The 17,960-nt window shown below is 30.2% G+C and overlaps 1 long non-coding RNA gene across 4 annotated transcripts in view; it reads left to right on the forward strand.

Annotated features, from left to right (window-relative positions):
* Window positions 1-503: 503 nt before the first annotated feature.
* The window catches only part of LOC125687813 (uncharacterized), a 45,428-nt gene continuing 27,971 nt past the window's right edge, over window positions 504-17,960 (forward strand). For 2 of the 4 annotated variants that reach the window (XR_007374419.1, XR_007374416.1), the window contains exons 1-2: window positions 11,074-11,145; window positions 14,725-14,806. This is a non-coding gene — a long non-coding RNA (uncharacterized LOC125687813). Of the gene's footprint in view, window positions 576-8,441; window positions 8,514-11,073; window positions 11,146-14,724; window positions 14,807-17,960 lie in introns of those variants that run through there. The other 2 variants (XR_007374417.1, XR_007374418.1) reach the window with 2 other exon arrangements.

Consider the following 17,960-nt stretch of genomic DNA (forward strand, 5'->3'; position numbering starts at 1 on the left):
GTTAAAAACAGGGATTTCTATGAAAATAAGCGATATTTAAGGGGAAAAACAGGGATTTTGATGAAAATAAGCGATATTTTAGGGGAAAAACAGGGATTTCTATGAAAATAAGCGATATTTTAGGGGAAAAAACAGGGATTTCTATGAAAATAAGTGATATTTTAGGGGAAAAACAGGGATTTCTATGAAAATAAGCGATATTTTAGGGGAAAAACAGGGATTTCTATGAAAATAAGCGATATTTTAGGTTAAAAACAGGGATTTCTATGAAAATAAGCGATATTTAAGGTTAAAAACAGGGATTTCTATGAAAATAAGCGATATTTAAGGTTAAAAACAGGGATTTCTATGAAAATAAGCGATATTTTAGGGGAAAAACAGGGATTTCTATGAAAATAAGCGATATTTTAGGGGAAAAACAGGGATTTCTATGAAAATAAGCGATATTTTAGGGGAAAAACAGGGATTTTGATGAAAATAAGCGATATTTTAGGGGAAAAACAGGGATTTCTATGAAAATAAGCGATATTTTAGGGGAAAAACAGGGATTTCTATGAAAATCAGCGATATTTTAGGTTAAAAACAGGGATTTCTATGAAAATAAGCGATATTTTAGGGGAAAAACAGGGATTTCTATGAAAATAAGCGATATTTTAGGGGAAAAACAGGGATTTCTATGAAAATAAGCCATATTTTAGCTGAAAAACAGGGATTTCTGTGAAAATAAGCGATATTTTACGGGAAAAAACAGGGATTTCTATGAAAATAAGCGATATTTTACGGGAAAAACAGGGATTTCTATGAAAATAAGCTATATTTTAGGGGAAAAAACAGGGATTTCGATGAAAATAAGCTATATTTTAGGGGAAAAACAGGGATTTCTATGAAAATAAGCGATATTTTAGGGTTAAAAACAGGGATTTCTATGAAAATAAGCGATATTTTATGTGAAAAACAGGGATTTCTATGAAAATAAGCGATATTTTAGGGGAAAAACAGGGATTTTGATGAAAATAAGCGATATTTTAGGGGAAAAACAGGGATTTCTATGAAAATAAGCGATATTTTAGGGGAAAAACAGGGATTTCTATGAAAATAAGCGATATTTTAGGTTAAAAACAGGGATTTCTATGAAAATAAGCGATATTTTTGGGGAAAAACAGGGATTTCTATGAAAATAAGCGATATTTTAGGGGAAAAACAGGGATTTCTATGAAAATAAGCGATATTTTAGGGGAAAAACAGGGATTTCTATGAAAATAAGCGATATTTAAGGGGAAAAAACAGGGATTTCTATGAAAATAAGCAATATTTTAGGGGAAAAACAGGGATTTCTATGAAAATAAGCCATATTTTAGGGGAAAAACAGGGATTTCTATGAAAATAAGCGATATTTTAGGTTAAAAACAGGGATTTCTATGAAAATAAGCGATATTTAAGGGGAAAAACAGGGATTTCTATGAAAATAAACGATATTTTAGGGGAAAAACAGGGATTTCTATGAAAATAAGCGATATTTTAGGGTTAAATACAGGGATTTCTATGAAAATAAGCGATATTTTAGGGGAAAAACAGGGATTTTGATGAAAATAAGCGATATTTTAGGGGAAAAACAGGGATTTCTATGAAAATAAGCGATATTTAAGGTTAAAAACAGGGATTTCTATGAAAATAAGCGATATTTAAGGTTAAAAACAGGGATTTCTATGAAAATAAGCTATATTTTAGGGGAAAAACAGGGATTTCTATGAAAATAAGCGATATTTTAGGGGAAAAACAGGGATTTCTATGAAAATAAGCGATATTTTAGGTTAAAAACAGGGATTTCTATGAAAATAAGCGATATTTTAGGGTTAAAAACAGGGATTTCTATGAAAATAAGCGATATTTTAGGGGAAAAACAGGGATTTCTGTGAAAATAAGTGATATTTTAGGGGAAAAACAGGGATTTCTATGAAAATAAGCGATATTTTAGGGTTAAAAACAGGGATTTCTATGAAAATAAGCGATATTTTAGGTTAAAAACAGGGATTTCTATGAAAATAAGCGATATTTTAGGGGAAAAACAGGGATTTCTATGAAAATAAGCGATATTTTAGGGGAAAAACAGGGATTTCTATGAAAATAAGCGATATTTTAGGGGAAAAACAGGGATTTTGATGAAAATAAGCGATATTTTAGGGGAAAAACAGGGATTTCTATGAAAATAAGCGATATTTTAGGGGAAAAACAGGGATTTCTATGAAAATAAGCGATATTTTAGGTTAAAAACAGGGATTTCTATGAAAATAAGCGATATTTTAGGGGAAAAACAGGGATTTCTATGAAAATAGGCGATATTTTAGGGGAAAAACAGGGATTTCTATGAAAATAAGCGATATTTCAGGGGAAAAACAGGGATTTCTATGAAAATAAGCGATATTTTAGGGGAAAAACAGGGATTTCTATGAAAATAAGCCATATTTTAGCTGAAAAACAGGGATTTCTGTGAAAATAAGCGATATTTTAGGGGAAAAACAGGGATTTCTGTGAAAATAAGCGATATTTTAGGTTAAAAACAGGGATTTCTATGAAAATAAGCGATATTTAAGGGGAAAAACAGGGATTTCTATGAAAATAAACGATATTTTAGGGGAAAAAACAGGGATTTCTATGAAAATAAGCGATATTTTAGGGTTAAATACAGGGATTTCTATGAAAATAAGCGATATTTTAGGGGAAAAACAGGGATTTTGATGAAAATAAGCGATATTTTAGGGGAAAAACAGGGATTTCTATGAAAATAAGCGATATTTAAGGTTAAAAACAGGGATTTCTATGAAAATAAGCGATATTTAAGGTTAAAAACAGGGATTTCTATGAAAATAAGCGATATTTTAGGGGAAAAACAGGGATTTCTATGAAAATAAGCGATATTTTAGGGTTAAAAACAGGGATTTCTATGAAAATAAGCGATATTTTAGGGGAAAAACAGGGATTTCTATGAAAATAAGCGATATTTTAGGGGAAAAACAGGGATTTCTGTGAAAATAAGCGATATTTTTGGGGAAAAACAGGGATTTCTATGAAAATAAGCGATATTTAAGGGGAAAAACAGGGATTTCTATGAAAATAAGCGATATTTTAGGGGAAAAACAGGGATTTCTATGAAAATAAGCGATATTTTAGGTTAAAAACAGGGATTTCTATGAAAATAAGCGATATTTTAGGTTAAAAACAGGGATTTCTATGAAAATAAGCGATATTTAAGGGGAAAAACAGGGATTTCTGTGAAAATAAGCGATATTTTAGGGGAAAAACAGGGATTTCTATGAAAATAAGCGATATTTTAGGGGAAAAAACAGGGATTTCTATGAAAATAAGCGATATTTTAGGGTTAAAAACAGGGATTTCTATGAAAATAAGCGATATTTTAGGGGAAAAACAGGGATTTCTATGAAAATAAGCGATATTTTAGGGGAAAAACAGGGATTTCTATGAAAATAAGCGATATTTTACGGGAAAAACAGGGATTTCTATGAAAATAAGCGATATTTTAGGGTTAAAAACAGGGATTTCTATGAAAATAAGCGATATTTTAGGGGAAAAACAGGGATTTCTATGAAAATAAGCGATATTTTAGGGGAAAAACAGGGATTTCTGTGAAAATAAGTGATATTTTAGGGGAAAAACAGGGATTTCTATGAAAATAAGCGATATTTAAGGGGAAAAAACAGGGATTTCTATGAAAATAAGCGATATTTTAGGGGAAAAACAGGGATTTCTATGAAAATAAGCGATATTTTAGGTTAAAAACAGGGATTTCTATGAAAATAAGCGATATTTAAGGTTAAAAACAGGGATTTCTATGAAAATAAGTGATATTTTAGGGGAAAAACAGGGATTTCTATGAAAATAAGCGATATTTTAGGTTAAAAACAGGGATTTCTATGAAAATAAGCGATATTTTAGGGGAAAAACAGGGATTTCTATGAAAACAAGCGATATTTTAGGGGAAAAACAGGGATTTCTATGAAAATAAGCGATATTTTAGGGTTAAAAACAGGGATTTCTATGAAAATAAGTGATATTTTAGGGGAAAAACAGGGATTTCTATGAAAATAAGCGATATTTTAGGGGAAAAACAGGGATTTCTATGAAAATAAGCGATATTTTAGGTTAAAAACAGGGATTTCTATGAAAATAAGCGATATTTAAGGTTAAAAACAGGGATTTCTATGAAAATAAGCGATATTTTAGGTTAAAAACAGGGATTTCTATGAAAATAAGCGATATTTTAGGGGAAAAACAGGGATTTCTATGAAAATAAGCGATATTTTAGGGGAAAAACAGGGATTTCTATGAAAATAAGCGATATTTTAGGGGAAAAACAGGGATTTTGATGAAAATAAGCGATATTTTAGGGGAAAAACAGGGATTTCTATGAAAATAAGCGATATTTTAGGGGAAAAACAGGGATTTCTATGAAAATAAGCGATATTTTAGGTTAAAAACAGGGATTTCTATGAAAATAAGCGATATTTTAGGGGAAAAACAGGGATTTCTATGAAAATAGGCGATATTTTAGGGGAAAAAACAGGGATTTCTATGAAAATAAGCGATATTTCAGGGGAAAAACAGGGATTTCTATGAAAATAAGCGATATTTTAGGGGAAAAACAGGGATTTCTATGAAAATAAGCAATATTTTAGGGGAAAAACAGGGATTTCTATGAAAATAAGCCATATTTTAGCTGAAAAACAGGGATTTCTGTGAAAATAAGCGATATTTTAGGGGAAAAACAGGGATTTCTGTGAAAATAAGCGATATTTTAGGTTAAAAACAGGGATTTCTATGAAAATAAGCGATATTTAAGGGGAAAAACAGGGATTTCTATGAAAATAAACGATATTTTAGGGGAAAAACAGGGATTTCTATGAAAATAAGCGATATTTTAGGGTTAAATACAGGGATTTCTATGAAAATAAGCGATATTTTAGGGGAAAAACAGGGATTTTGATGAAAATAAGCGATATTTTAGGGGAAAAACAGGGATTTCTATGAAAATAAGCGATATTTAAGGTTAAAAACAGGGATTTCTATGAAAATAAGCGATATTTAAGGTTAAAAACAGGGATTTCTATGAAAATAAGCGATATTTTAGGGGGAAAACAGGGATTTCTATGAAAATAAGCGATATTTTAGGGTTAAAAACAGGGATTTCTATGAAAATAAGCGATATTTTAGGGGAAAAAACAGGGATTTCTATGAAAATAAGCGATATTTTAGGGGAAAAACAGGGATTTCTGTGAAAATAAGCGATATTTTTGGGGAAAAACAGGGATTTCTATGAAAATAAGCGATATTTAAGGGGAAAAACAGGGATTTCTATGAAAATAAGCGATATTTTAGGGGAAAAACAGGGATTTCTATGAAAATAAGCGATATTTTAGGTTAAAAACAGGGATTTCTATGAAAATAAGCGATATTTTAGGTTAAAAACAGGGATTTCTATGAAAATAAGCGATATTTTAGGGGAAAAACAGGGATTTCTATGAAAATAAGCGATATTTTAGGGGAAAAACAGGGATTTCTATGAAAATAAGCGATATTTTAGGGGAAAAACAGGGATTTCTATGAAAATAAGCGATATTTTAGGGTTAAAAACAGGGATTTCTATGAAAATAAGCGATATTTTAGGGGAAAAACAGGGATTTCTATGAAAATAAGCGATATTTTAGGGGAAAAACAGGGATTTCTATGAAAATAAGCGATATTTTAGGGGAAAAACAGGGATTTCTATGAAAATAAGCGATATTTTAGGGTTAAAAACAGGGATTTCTATGAAAATAAGCGATATTTTAGGGGAAAAACAGGGATTTCTATGAAAATAAGCGATATTTTAGGGGAAAAACAGGGATTTCTGTGAAAATAAGCGATATTTTAGGGGAAAAACAGGGATTTCTATGAAAATAAGCGATATTTTAGGTTAAAAACAGGGATTTCTATGAAAATAAGCGATATTTAAGGTTAAAAACAGGGATTTCTATGAAAATAAGTGATATTTTAGGGGAAAAACAGGGATTTCTATGAAAATAAGCGATATTTTAGGTTAAAAACAGGGATTTCTATGAAAATAAGCGATATTTAAGGGGAAAAACAGGGATTTTGATGAAAATAAGCGATATTTTAGGGGAAAAACAGGGATTTCTATGAAAATAAGCGATATTTTAGGGGAAAAACAGGGATTTCTATGAAAATAAGTGATATTTTAGGGGAAAAACAGGGATTTCTATGAAAATAAGCGATATTTTAGGGGAAAAACAGGGATTTCTATGAAAATAAGCGATATTTTAGGTTAAAAACAGGGATTTCTATGAAAATAAGCGATATTTAAGGTTAAAAACAGGGATTTCTATGAAAATAAGCGATATTTAAGGTTAAAAACAGGGATTTCTATGAAAATAAGCGATATTTTAGGGGAAAAACAGGGATTTCTATGAAAATAAGCGATATTTTAGGGGAAAAACAGGGATTTCTATGAAAATAAGCGATATTTTAGGGGAAAAACAGGGATTTCTATGAAAATAAGCCATATTTTAGCTGAAAAACAGGGATTTCTGTGAAAATAAGCGATATTTTAGGGGAAAAACAGGGATTTCTGTGAAAATAAGCGATATTTTAGGTTAAAAACAGGGATTTCTATGAAAATAAGCGATATTTAAGGGGAAAAACAGGGATTTCTATGAAAATAAACGATATTTTAGGGGAAAAACAGGGATTTCTATGAAAATAAGCGATATTTTAGGGTTAAATACAGGGATTTCTATGAAAATAAGCGATATTTTAGGGGAAAAACAGGGATTTTGATGAAAATAAGCGATATTTTAGGGGAAAAACAGGGATTTCTATGAAAATAAGCGATATTTAAGGTTAAAAACAGGGATTTCTATGAAAATAAGCGATATTTAAGGTTAAAAACAGGGATTTCTATGAAAATAAGCGATATTTTAGGGGGAAAACAGGGATTTCTATGAAAATAAGCGATATTTTAGGGTTAAAAACAGGGATTTCTATGAAAATAAGCGATATTTTAGGGGAAAAACAGGGATTTCTATGAAAATAAGCGATATTTTAGGGGAAAAACAGGGATTTCTGTGAAAATAAGCGATATTTTTGGGGAAAAACAGGGATTTCTATGAAAATAAGCGATATTTAAGGGGAAAAACAGGGATTTCTATGAAAATAAGCGATATTTTAGGGGAAAAACAGGGATTTCTATGAAAATAAGCGATATTTTAGGTTAAAAACAGGGATTTCTATGAAAATAAGCGATATTTTAGGTTAAAAACAGGGATTTCTATGAAAATAAGCGATATTTTAGGGGAAAAACAGGGATTTCTATGAAAATAAGCGATATTTTAGGGGAAAAACAGGGATTTCTATGAAAATAAGCGATATTTTAGGGGAAAAACAGGGATTTCTATGAAAATAAGCGATATTTTAGGGTTAAAAACAGGGATTTCTATGAAAATAAGCGATATTTTAGGGGAAAAACAGGGATTTCTATGAAAATAAGCGATATTTTAGGGGAAAAACAGGGATTTCTATGAAAATAAGCGATATTTTAGGGGAAAAACAGGGATTTCTATGAAAATAAGCGATATTTTAGGGTTAAAAACAGGGATTTCTATGAAAATAAGCGATATTTTAGGGGAAAAACAGGGATTTCTATGAAAATAAGCGATATTTTAGGGGAAAAACAGGGATTTCTGTGAAAATAAGCGATATTTTAGGGGAAAAACAGGGATTTCTATGAAAATAAGCGATATTTTAGGTTAAAAACAGGGATTTCTATGAAAATAAGCGATATTTAAGGTTAAAAACAGGGATTTCTATGAAAATAAGTGATATTTTAGGGGAAAAACAGGGATTTCTATGAAAATAAGCGATATTTTAGGTTAAAAACAGGGATTTCTATGAAAATAAGCGATATTTAAGGGGAAAAACAGGGATTTTGATGAAAATAAGCGATATTTTAGGGGAAAAACAGGGATTTCTATGAAAATAAGCGATATTTTAGGGGAAAAACAGGGATTTCTATGAAAATAAGTGATATTTTAGGGGAAAAACAGGGATTTCTATGAAAATAAGCGATATTTTAGGGGAAAAACAGGGATTTCTATGAAAATAAGCGATATTTTAGGTTAAAAACAGGGATTTCTATGAAAATAAGCGATATTTAAGGTTAAAAACAGGGATTTCTATGAAAATAAGCGATATTTAAGGTTAAAAACAGGGATTTCTATGAAAATAAGCGATATTTTAGGGGAAAAACAGGGATTTCTATGAAAATAAGCGATATTTTAGGGGAAAAACAGGGATTTCTATGAAAATAAGCGATATTTTAGGGGAAAAACAGGGATTTTGATGAAAATAAGCGATATTTTAGGGGAAAAACAGGGATTTCTATGAAAATAAGCGATATTTTAGGGGAAAAACAGGGATTTCTATGAAAATCAGCGATATTTTAGGTTAAAAACAGGGATTTCTATGAAAATAAGCGATATTTTAGGGGAAAAACAGGGATTTCTATGAAAATAAGCGATATTTTAGGGGAAAAACAGGGATTTCTATGAAAATAAGCCATATTTTAGCTGAAAAACAGGGATTTCTGTGAAAATAAGCGATATTTTACGGGAAAAACAGGGATTTCTATGAAAATAAGCGATATTTTACGGGAAAAACAGGGATTTCTATGAAAATAAGCTATATTTTAGGGGAAAAACAGGGATTTCGATGAAAATAAGCTATATTTTAGGGGAAAAACAGGGATTTCTATGAAAATAAGCGATATTTTAGGGTTAAAAACAGGGATTTCTATGAAAATAAGCGATATTTTATGTGAAAAACAGGGATTTCTATGAAAATAAGCGATATTTTAGGGGAAAAACAGGGATTTTGATGAAAATAAGCGATATTTTAGGGGAAAAAACAGGGATTTCTATGAAAATAAGCGATATTTTAGGGGAAAAACAGGGATTTCTATGAAAATAAGCGATATTTTAGGTTAAAAACAGGGATTTCTATGAAAATAAGCGATATTTTTGGGGAAAAACAGGGATTTCTATGAAAATAAGCGATATTTTAGGGGAAAAACAGGGATTTCTATGAAAATAAGCGATATTTTAGGGGAAAAACAGGGATTTCTATGAAAATAAGCGATATTTAAGGGGAAAAACAGGGATTTCTATGAAAATAAGCAATATTTTAGGGGAAAAACAGGGATTTCTATGAAAATAAGCCATATTTTAGGGGAAAAACAGGGATTTCTATGAAAATAAGCGATATTTTAGGTTAAAAACAGGGATTTCTATGAAAATAAGCGATATTTAAGGGGAAAAACAGGGATTTCTATGAAAATAAACGATATTTTAGGGGAAAAACAGGGATTTCTATGAAAATAAGCGATATTTTAGGGTTAAATACAGGGATTTCTATGAAAATAAGCGATATTTTAGGGGAAAAACAGGGATTTTGATGAAAATAAGCGATATTTTAGGGGAAAAACAGGGATTTCTATGAAAATAAGCGATATTTAAGGTTAAAAACAGGGATTTCTATGAAAATAAGCGATATTTAAGGTTAAAAACAGGGATTTCTATGAAAATAAGCTATATTTTAGGGGAAAAACAGGGATTTCTATGAAAATAAGCGATATTTTAGGGGAAAAACAGGGATTTCTATGAAAATAAGCGATATTTTAGGTTAAAAACAGGGATTTCTATGAAAATAAGCGATATTTTAGGGTTAAAAACAGGGATTTCTATGAAAATAAGCGATATTTTAGGGGAAAAACAGGGATTTCTGTGAAAATAAGTGATATTTTAGGGGAAAAACAGGGATTTCTATGAAAATAAGCGATATTTTAGGGTTAAAAACAGGGATTTCTATGAAAATAAACGATATTTTAGGGGGAAAAACAGGGATTTCTGTGAAAATAAGTGATATTTTAGGGGAAAAACAGGGATTTCTATGAAAATAAGCGATATTTTAGGGGAAAAACAGGGATTTCTATGAAAATAAGCGATATTTTTAGGAAAAATAGGGATTTCTATGAAAATAAGCGATATTTTAGGGGAAAAACAGGGATTTCTATGAAAATAAGCGATATTTTAGGTTAAAAACAGGGATTTCTATGAAAATAAGCGATATTTAAGGTTAAAAACAGGGATTTCTATGAAAATAAGCGATATTTTAGGGTTAAAAACAGGGATTTCTATGAAAATAAGCGATATTTTAGGGGAAAAACAGGGATTTCTATGAAAATAAGCGATATTTAAGGGGAAAAACAGGGATTTCTATGAAAATAAGCGATATTTTAGGGGAAAAACAGGGATTTCTATGAAAATAAGCGATATTTTAGGGGAAAAACAGGGATTTCTATGAAAATAAGCGATATTTAAGGTTAAAAACAGGGATTTCTATGAAAATAAGCGATATTTTAGGGGAAAAACAGGGATTTCTATGAAAATAAACGATATTTTTAGGAAAAACAGGGATTTCTATGAAAATAAGCGATATTTTAGGTTAAAAACAGGGATTTCTATGAAAATAAGCGATATTTAAGGTTAAAAACAGGGATTTCTATGAAAATAAGCGATATTTTAGGGTTAAAAACAGGGATTTCTATGAAAATAAGCGATATTTTAGGGGAAAAAACAGGGATTTCTATGAAAATAAGCGATATTTAAGGGGAAAAACAGGGATTTCTATGAAAATAAGCGATATTTTAGGGGAAAAACAGGGATTTCTATGAAAATAAGCGATATTTTAGGGGAAAAAACAGGGATTTCTATGAAAATAAGCGATATTTTAGGTTAAAAACAGGGATTTCTATGAAAATAAGCGATATTTAAGGTTAAAAACAGGGATTTCTATGAAAATAAGCGATATTTTAGGGGAAAAACAGGGATTTCTATGAAAATAAGCGATATTTTAGGGGAAAAACAGGGATTTCTATGAAAATAAGCGATATTTTAGGGGAAAAACAGGGATTTTGATGAAAATAAGCGATATTTTAGGGGAAAAACAGGGATTTCTATGAAAATAAGCGATATTTTAGGGGAAAAACAGGGATTTCTATGAAAATCAGCGATATTTTAGGTTAAAAACAGGGATTTCTATGAAAATAAGCGATATTTTAGGGGAAAAACAGGGATTTCTATGAAAATAAGCGATATTTTAGGGGAAAAACAGGGATTTCTATGAAAATAAGCCATATTTTAGCTGAAAAACAGGGATTTCTGTGAAAATAAGCGATATTTTACGGGAAAAACAGGGATTTCTATGAAAATAAGCGATATTTTACGGGAAAAACAGGGATTTCTATGAAAATAAGCGATATTTTAGGGGAAAAACAGGGATTTCGATGAAAATAAGCGACATTTTAGGGGAAAAACAGGGATTTCTATGAAAATAAGCGATATTTTAGGGGAAAAACAGGGATTTCTATGAAAATAAGCGATATTTTAGGTTAAAAACAGGGATTTCTATGAAAATAAGCGATATTTTTGGGGAAAAACAGGGATTTCTATGAAAATAAGCGATATTTTAGGGGAAAAACAGGGATTTCTATGAAAATAAGCGATATTTTAGGGGAAAAACAGGGATTTCTATGAAAATAAGCGATATTTAAGGGGAAAAACAGGGATTTCTATGAAAATAAGCAATATTTTAGGGGAAAAACAGGGATTTCTATGAAAATAAGCCATATTTTAGGGGAAAAACAGGGATTTCTGTGAAAATAAGCGATATTTTAGGGGAAAAACAGGGATTTCTATGAAAATAAGCGATATTTAAGGGGAAAAACAGGGATTTCTATGAAAATAAACGATATTTTAGGGGAAAAACAGGGATTTCTATGAAAATAAGCGATATTTTAGGGTTAAAAACAGGGATTTCTATGAAAATAAGCGATATTTTAGGGGAAAAACAGGGATTTCTATGAAAATAAGCGATATTTTAGGGGAAAAACAGGGATTTCTATGAAAATAAGCGATATTTAAGGTTAAAAACAGGGATTTCTATGAAAATAAGCGATATTTAAGGTTAAAAACAGGGATTTCTATGAAAATAAGCTATATTTTAGGGGAAAAACAGGGATTTCTATGAAAATAAGCGATATTTTAGGGGAAAAACAGGGATTTCTATGAAAATAAGCGATATTTTAGGTTAAAAACAGGGATTTCTATGAAAATAAGCGATATTTTAGGGTTAAAAACAGGGATTTCTATGAAAATAAGCGATATTTTAGGGGAAAAACAGGGATTTCTGTGAAAATAAGTGATATTTTAGGGGAAAAACAGGGATTTCTATGAAAATAAGCGATATTTTAGGGTTAAAAACAGGGATTTCTATGAAAATAAACGATATTTTAGGGGAAAAACAGGGATTTCTGTGAAAATAAGTGATATTTTAGGGGAAAAACAGGGATTTCTATGAAAATAAGCGATATTTTAGGGGAAAAACAGGGATTTCTATGAAAATAAACGATATTTTTAGGAAAAATAGGGATTTCTATGAAAATAAGCGATATTTTAGGGGAAAAACAGGGATTTCTATGAAAATAAGCGATATTTTAGGTTAAAAACAGGGATTTCTATGAAAATAAGCGATATTTAAGGTTAAAAACAGGGATTTCTATGAAAATAAGCGATATTTTAGGGTTAAAAACAGGGATTTCTATGAAAATAAGCGATATTTTAGGGGAAAAACAGGGATTTCTATGAAAATAAGCGATATTTAAGGGGAAAAACAGGGATTTCTATGAAAATAAGCGATATTTTAGGGGAAAAACAGGGATTTCTATGAAAATAAGCGATATTTTAGGGGAAAAAACAGGGATTTCTATGAAAATAAGCGATATTTAAGGTTAAAAACAGGGATTTCTATGAAAATAAGCGATATTTTAGGGGAAAAACAGGGATTTCTATGAAAATAAGCGATATTTTAGGGGAAAAACAGGGATTTCTATGAAAATAAGCGATATTTTAGGTTAAAAACAGGGATTTCTATGAAAATAAGCGATATTTAAGGTTAAAAACAGGGATTTCTATGAAAATAAGCGATATTTTAGGGTTAAAAACAGGGATTTCTATGAAAATAAGCGATATTTTAGGGGAAAAACAGGGATTTCTATGAAAATAAGCGATATTTAAGGGGAAAAACAGGGATTTCTATGAAAATAAGCGATATTTTAGGGGAAAAACAGGGATTTCTATGAAAATAAGCGATATTTTAGGGGAAAAACAGGGATTTCTATGAAAATAAGCGATATTTTAGGTTAAAAACAGGGATTTCTATGAAAATAAGCGATATTTAAGGGGAAAAACAGGGATTTCTATGAAAATAAGCGATATTTTAGGTTAAAAACAGGGATTTCTATGAAAATAAGCGATATTTTAGGGGAAAAACAGGGATTTCTATGAAAATAAGCGATATTTTAGGTTAAAAACAGGGATTTCTATGAAAATAAGCGATATTTTAGGGTTGAAAACAGGGATTTCTATGAAAATAAGCGATATTTAAGGGGAAAAACAGGGATTTCTATGAAAATAAGCGATATTTTAGGGGAAAAACAGGGATTTCTGTGAAAATAAGCGATATTTTAGGGGAAAAACAGGGATTTCTATGAAAATAAGCGATATTTAAGGGGAAAAACAGGGATTTCTATGAAAATAAGCGATATTTTAGGGGAAAAACAGGGATTTCTATGAAAATAAGCGATATTTAAGGTTAAAAACAGGGATTTCTATGAAAATAAGCGATATTTAAGGTTAAAAACAGGGATTTCTATGAAAATAAGCGATATTTTAGGGTTAAAAACAGGGATTTCTATGAAAATAAGCGATATTTTAGGGGAAAAAACAGGGATTTCTATGAAAATAAGCGATATTTTAGGGGAAAAACAGGGATTTTGATGAAAATAAGCGATATTTTAGGGGAAAAACAGGGATTTCTATGAAAATAAGCGATATTTTAGGGTTAAAAACAGGGATTTCTATGAAAATAAGTGATATTTTAGGTTAAAAACAGGGATTTCTATGAAAATAAGCGATATTTTACGGGAAAAACAGGGATTTCTATGAAAATAAGCGATATTTTAGGGGTAAAACAGGGATTTCTATGAAAATAAGCGATATTTAAGGTTAAAAACAGGGATTTCTATGAAAATAAGCGATATTTTAGGGTTAAAAACTGGGATTTCTATGAAAATAAGCAATATTTAAGGGGAAAAACAGGGATTTCTATGAAAATAAGCGATATTTTACGGGGAAAAACAGGGATTTTGATGAAAATAAGCGATATTTTAGGGGAAAAACAGGGATTTCTATGAAAATAAGCGATATTTGAGGGGAAAAACAGGGATTTCTATGAAAATAAGCGATATTTTTGGGAAAAAACAGGGATTTCTATGAAAATAAGCAATATTTTAGGGGAAAAAACAGGGATTTCTATGAAAATAAGCGATATTTTAGGGGAAAAACAGGGATTTCTATGAAAATAAGCGATATTTTAGGGGAAAAACAGGGATTTCTATGAAAATAAGCGATATTTTAGGGGAAAAACAGGGATTTCTATGAAAATAAGCGATATTTTAGCTGAAAAACAGGGATTTCTGTGAAAATAAGCGATATTTGAGGTTAAAAACAGGGATTTCTATGAAAATAAGCGATATTTTAGGTTAAAAACAGGGATTTCTATGAAAATAAGCGATATTTTAGGTGAAAAACAGGGATTTCTATGAAAATAAGCGATATTTTAGGTTAAAAACAGGGATTTCTATGAAAATAAGCGATATTTTAGGGTTAAAAACAGGGATTTCTATGAAAATAAGCGATATTTTAGGGGAAAAACAGGGATTTCTATGAAAATAAGCGATATTTTAGGTTAAAAACAGGGATTTCTATGAAAATAAGCGATATTTTAGGGTTAAAAACAGGGATTTCTATGAAAATAAGCGATATTTTAGGGGAAAAACAGGGATTTCTATGAAAATAAGCGATATTTTAGGGGAAAAACAGGGATTTCTGTGAAAATAAGCGATATTTTAGGGGAAAAACAGGGATTTCTATGAAAATAAGCGATATTTAAGGTTAAAAACACGGATTTCTATGAAAATAAGCGATATTTTAGGGGAAAAACAGGGATTTCTATGAAAATAAGCGATATTTTAGGTTAAAAACAGGGATTTCTATGAAAATAAGCGATATTTAAGGGTTAAAAACAGGGATTTCTATGAAAATAAGCGATATTTTAGGGTTAAAAACAGGGATTTCTATGAAAATAAGCGATATTTTAGGGGAAAAACAGGGATTTCTATGAAAATAAGCGATATTTTAGGGGAAAAACAGGGATTTTGATGAAAATAAGCGATATTTTAGGGGAAAAAACAGGGATTTCTATGAAAATAAGCGATATTTTAGGGGAAAAACAGGGATTTCTATGAAAATAAGTGATATTTTAGGTTAAAAACAGGGATTTCTATGAAAATAAGCGATATTTTACGGGAAAAACAGTGATTTCTATGAAAATAAGCGATATTTTAGGGGAAAAACAGGGATTTCTATGAAAATAAGCGATATTTAAGGTTAAAAACAGGGATTTCTATGAAAATAAGCGATATTTTAGGGTTAAAAACAGGGATTTCTATGAAAATAAGCGATATTTTAGGTTAAAAACAGGGATTTCTATGAAAATAAGCGATATTTTAGGGGAAAAACAGGGATTTTGATGAAAATAAGCGATATTTTAGGGGAAAAACAGGGATTTCTATGAAAATAAGCGATATTTTAGGGGAAAAACAGGGATTTCTATGAAAATAAGCGATATTTTAGGGGAAAAACAGGGATTTCTATGAAAATAAGCGATATTTTAGGGGAAAAACAGGGATTTCTATGAAAATAAGCGATATTTTAGGGGAAAAACAGGGATTTCTATGAAAATAAGCGATATTTTAGGGGAAAAACAGGGATTTCTATGAAAATAAGCGATATTTTAGGGGAAAAACAGGGATTTCTATGAAAATAAGCGATATTTAAGGTTAAAAACACGGATTTCTATGAAAATAAGCGATATTTTAGGGGAAAAACAGGGATTTCTATGAAAATAAGCGATATTTTAGGTTAAAAACAGGGATTTCTATGAAAATAAGCGATATTTAAGGGTTAAAAACAGGGATTTCTATGAAAATAAGCGATATTTTAGGGTTAAAAACAGGGATTTCTATGAAAATAAGCGATATTTTAGGGGAAAAACAGGGATTTCTATGAAAATAAGCGATATTTTAGGGGAAAAACAGGGATTTTGATGAAAATAAGCGATATTTTAGGGGAAAAAACAGGGATTTCTATGAAAATAAGCGATATTTTAGGGGAAAAACAGGGATTTCTATGAAAATAAGTGATATTTTAGGTTAAAAACAGGGATTTCTATGAAAATAAGCGATATTTTACGGGAAAAACAGTGATTTCTATGAAAATAAGCGATATTTTAGGGGAAAAAACAGGGATTTCTATGAAAATAAGCGATATTTAAGGTTAAAAACAGGGATTTCTATGAAAATAAGCGATATTTTAGGGTTAAAAACAGGGATTTCTATGAAAATAAGCGATATTTTAGGTTAAAAACAGGGATTTCTATGAAAATAAGCGATATTTTAGGGGAAAAACAGGGATTTTGATGAAAATAAGCGATATTTTAGGGGAAAAACAGGGATTTCTATGAAAATAAGCGATATTTTAGGGGAAAAACAGGGATTTCTATGAAAATAAGCGATATTTTAGGGGAAAAACAGGGATTTCTATGAAAATAAGCGATATTTTAGGGGAAAAACAGGGATTTCTATGAAAATAAGCGATATTTTAGGGGAAAAACAGGGATTTCTATGAAAATAAGCGATATTTTAGGGGAAAAACAGGGATTTCTATGAAAATAAGCGATATTTTAGGGGAAAAACAGGGATTTCTATGAAAATAAGCGATATTTTAGCTGAAAAACAGGGATTTCTGTGAAAATAAGCGATATTTTAGGGGAAAAACAGGGATTTCTATGAAAATAAGCGATATTTTAGGTTAAAAACAGGGATTTCTATGAAAATAAGCGATATTTAAGGGGAAAAACAGGGATTTCTATGAAAATAAACGATATTTTAGGGGAAAAACAGGGATTTCTATGAAAATAAGCGATATTTTAGGGTTAAATACAGGGATTTCTATGAAAATAAGCGATATTTTAGGGGAAAAACAGGGATTTCTATGAAAATAAGCGATATTTTAGGGGAAAAACAGGGATTTCTATGAAAATAAGCGATATTTAAGGTTAAAAACAGGGATTTCTATGAAAATAAGCGATATTTAAGGTTAAAAACAGGGATTTCTATGAAAATAAGCGATATTTTAGGGGAAAAACAGTGATTTCTATGAAAATGAGTGATATTTTAGGGGAAAAACAGGGATTTCTATGAAAATAAGCGATATTTTAGGGGAAAAACAGGGATTTCTATGAAAATAAGCGATATTTAAGGTTAAAAACAGGGATTTCTATGAAAATAAGCGATATTTAAGGGGAAAAACAGGGATTTCTATGAAAATAAGCGATATTTTAGGGGAAAAACAGGGATTTCTATGAAAATAAGCGATATTTTAGGGGAAAAACAGGGATTTCTATGAAAATAAGCGATATTTTAGGTTAAAAACAAGGATTTCTATGAAAATAAGCGATATTTTAGGGGAAAAACAGGGATTTCTATGAAAATAAGCGATATTTTAGGGTTAAAAACAGGGATTTCTATGAAAATAAGCGATATTTTAGGTTAAAAACAGGGATTTCTATGAAAATAAGCGATATTTTAGGGGAAAAACAGGGATTTCTGTGAAAATAAGCGATATTTTAGGGGAAAAACAGGGATTTCTATGAAA

Source organism: Lagopus muta, unplaced genomic scaffold, assembly GCF_023343835.1.
Source record: "Lagopus muta isolate bLagMut1 unplaced genomic scaffold, bLagMut1 primary scaffold_77, whole genome shotgun sequence".
Taxonomy (NCBI): domain Eukaryota; kingdom Metazoa; phylum Chordata; class Aves; order Galliformes; family Phasianidae; genus Lagopus; species Lagopus muta.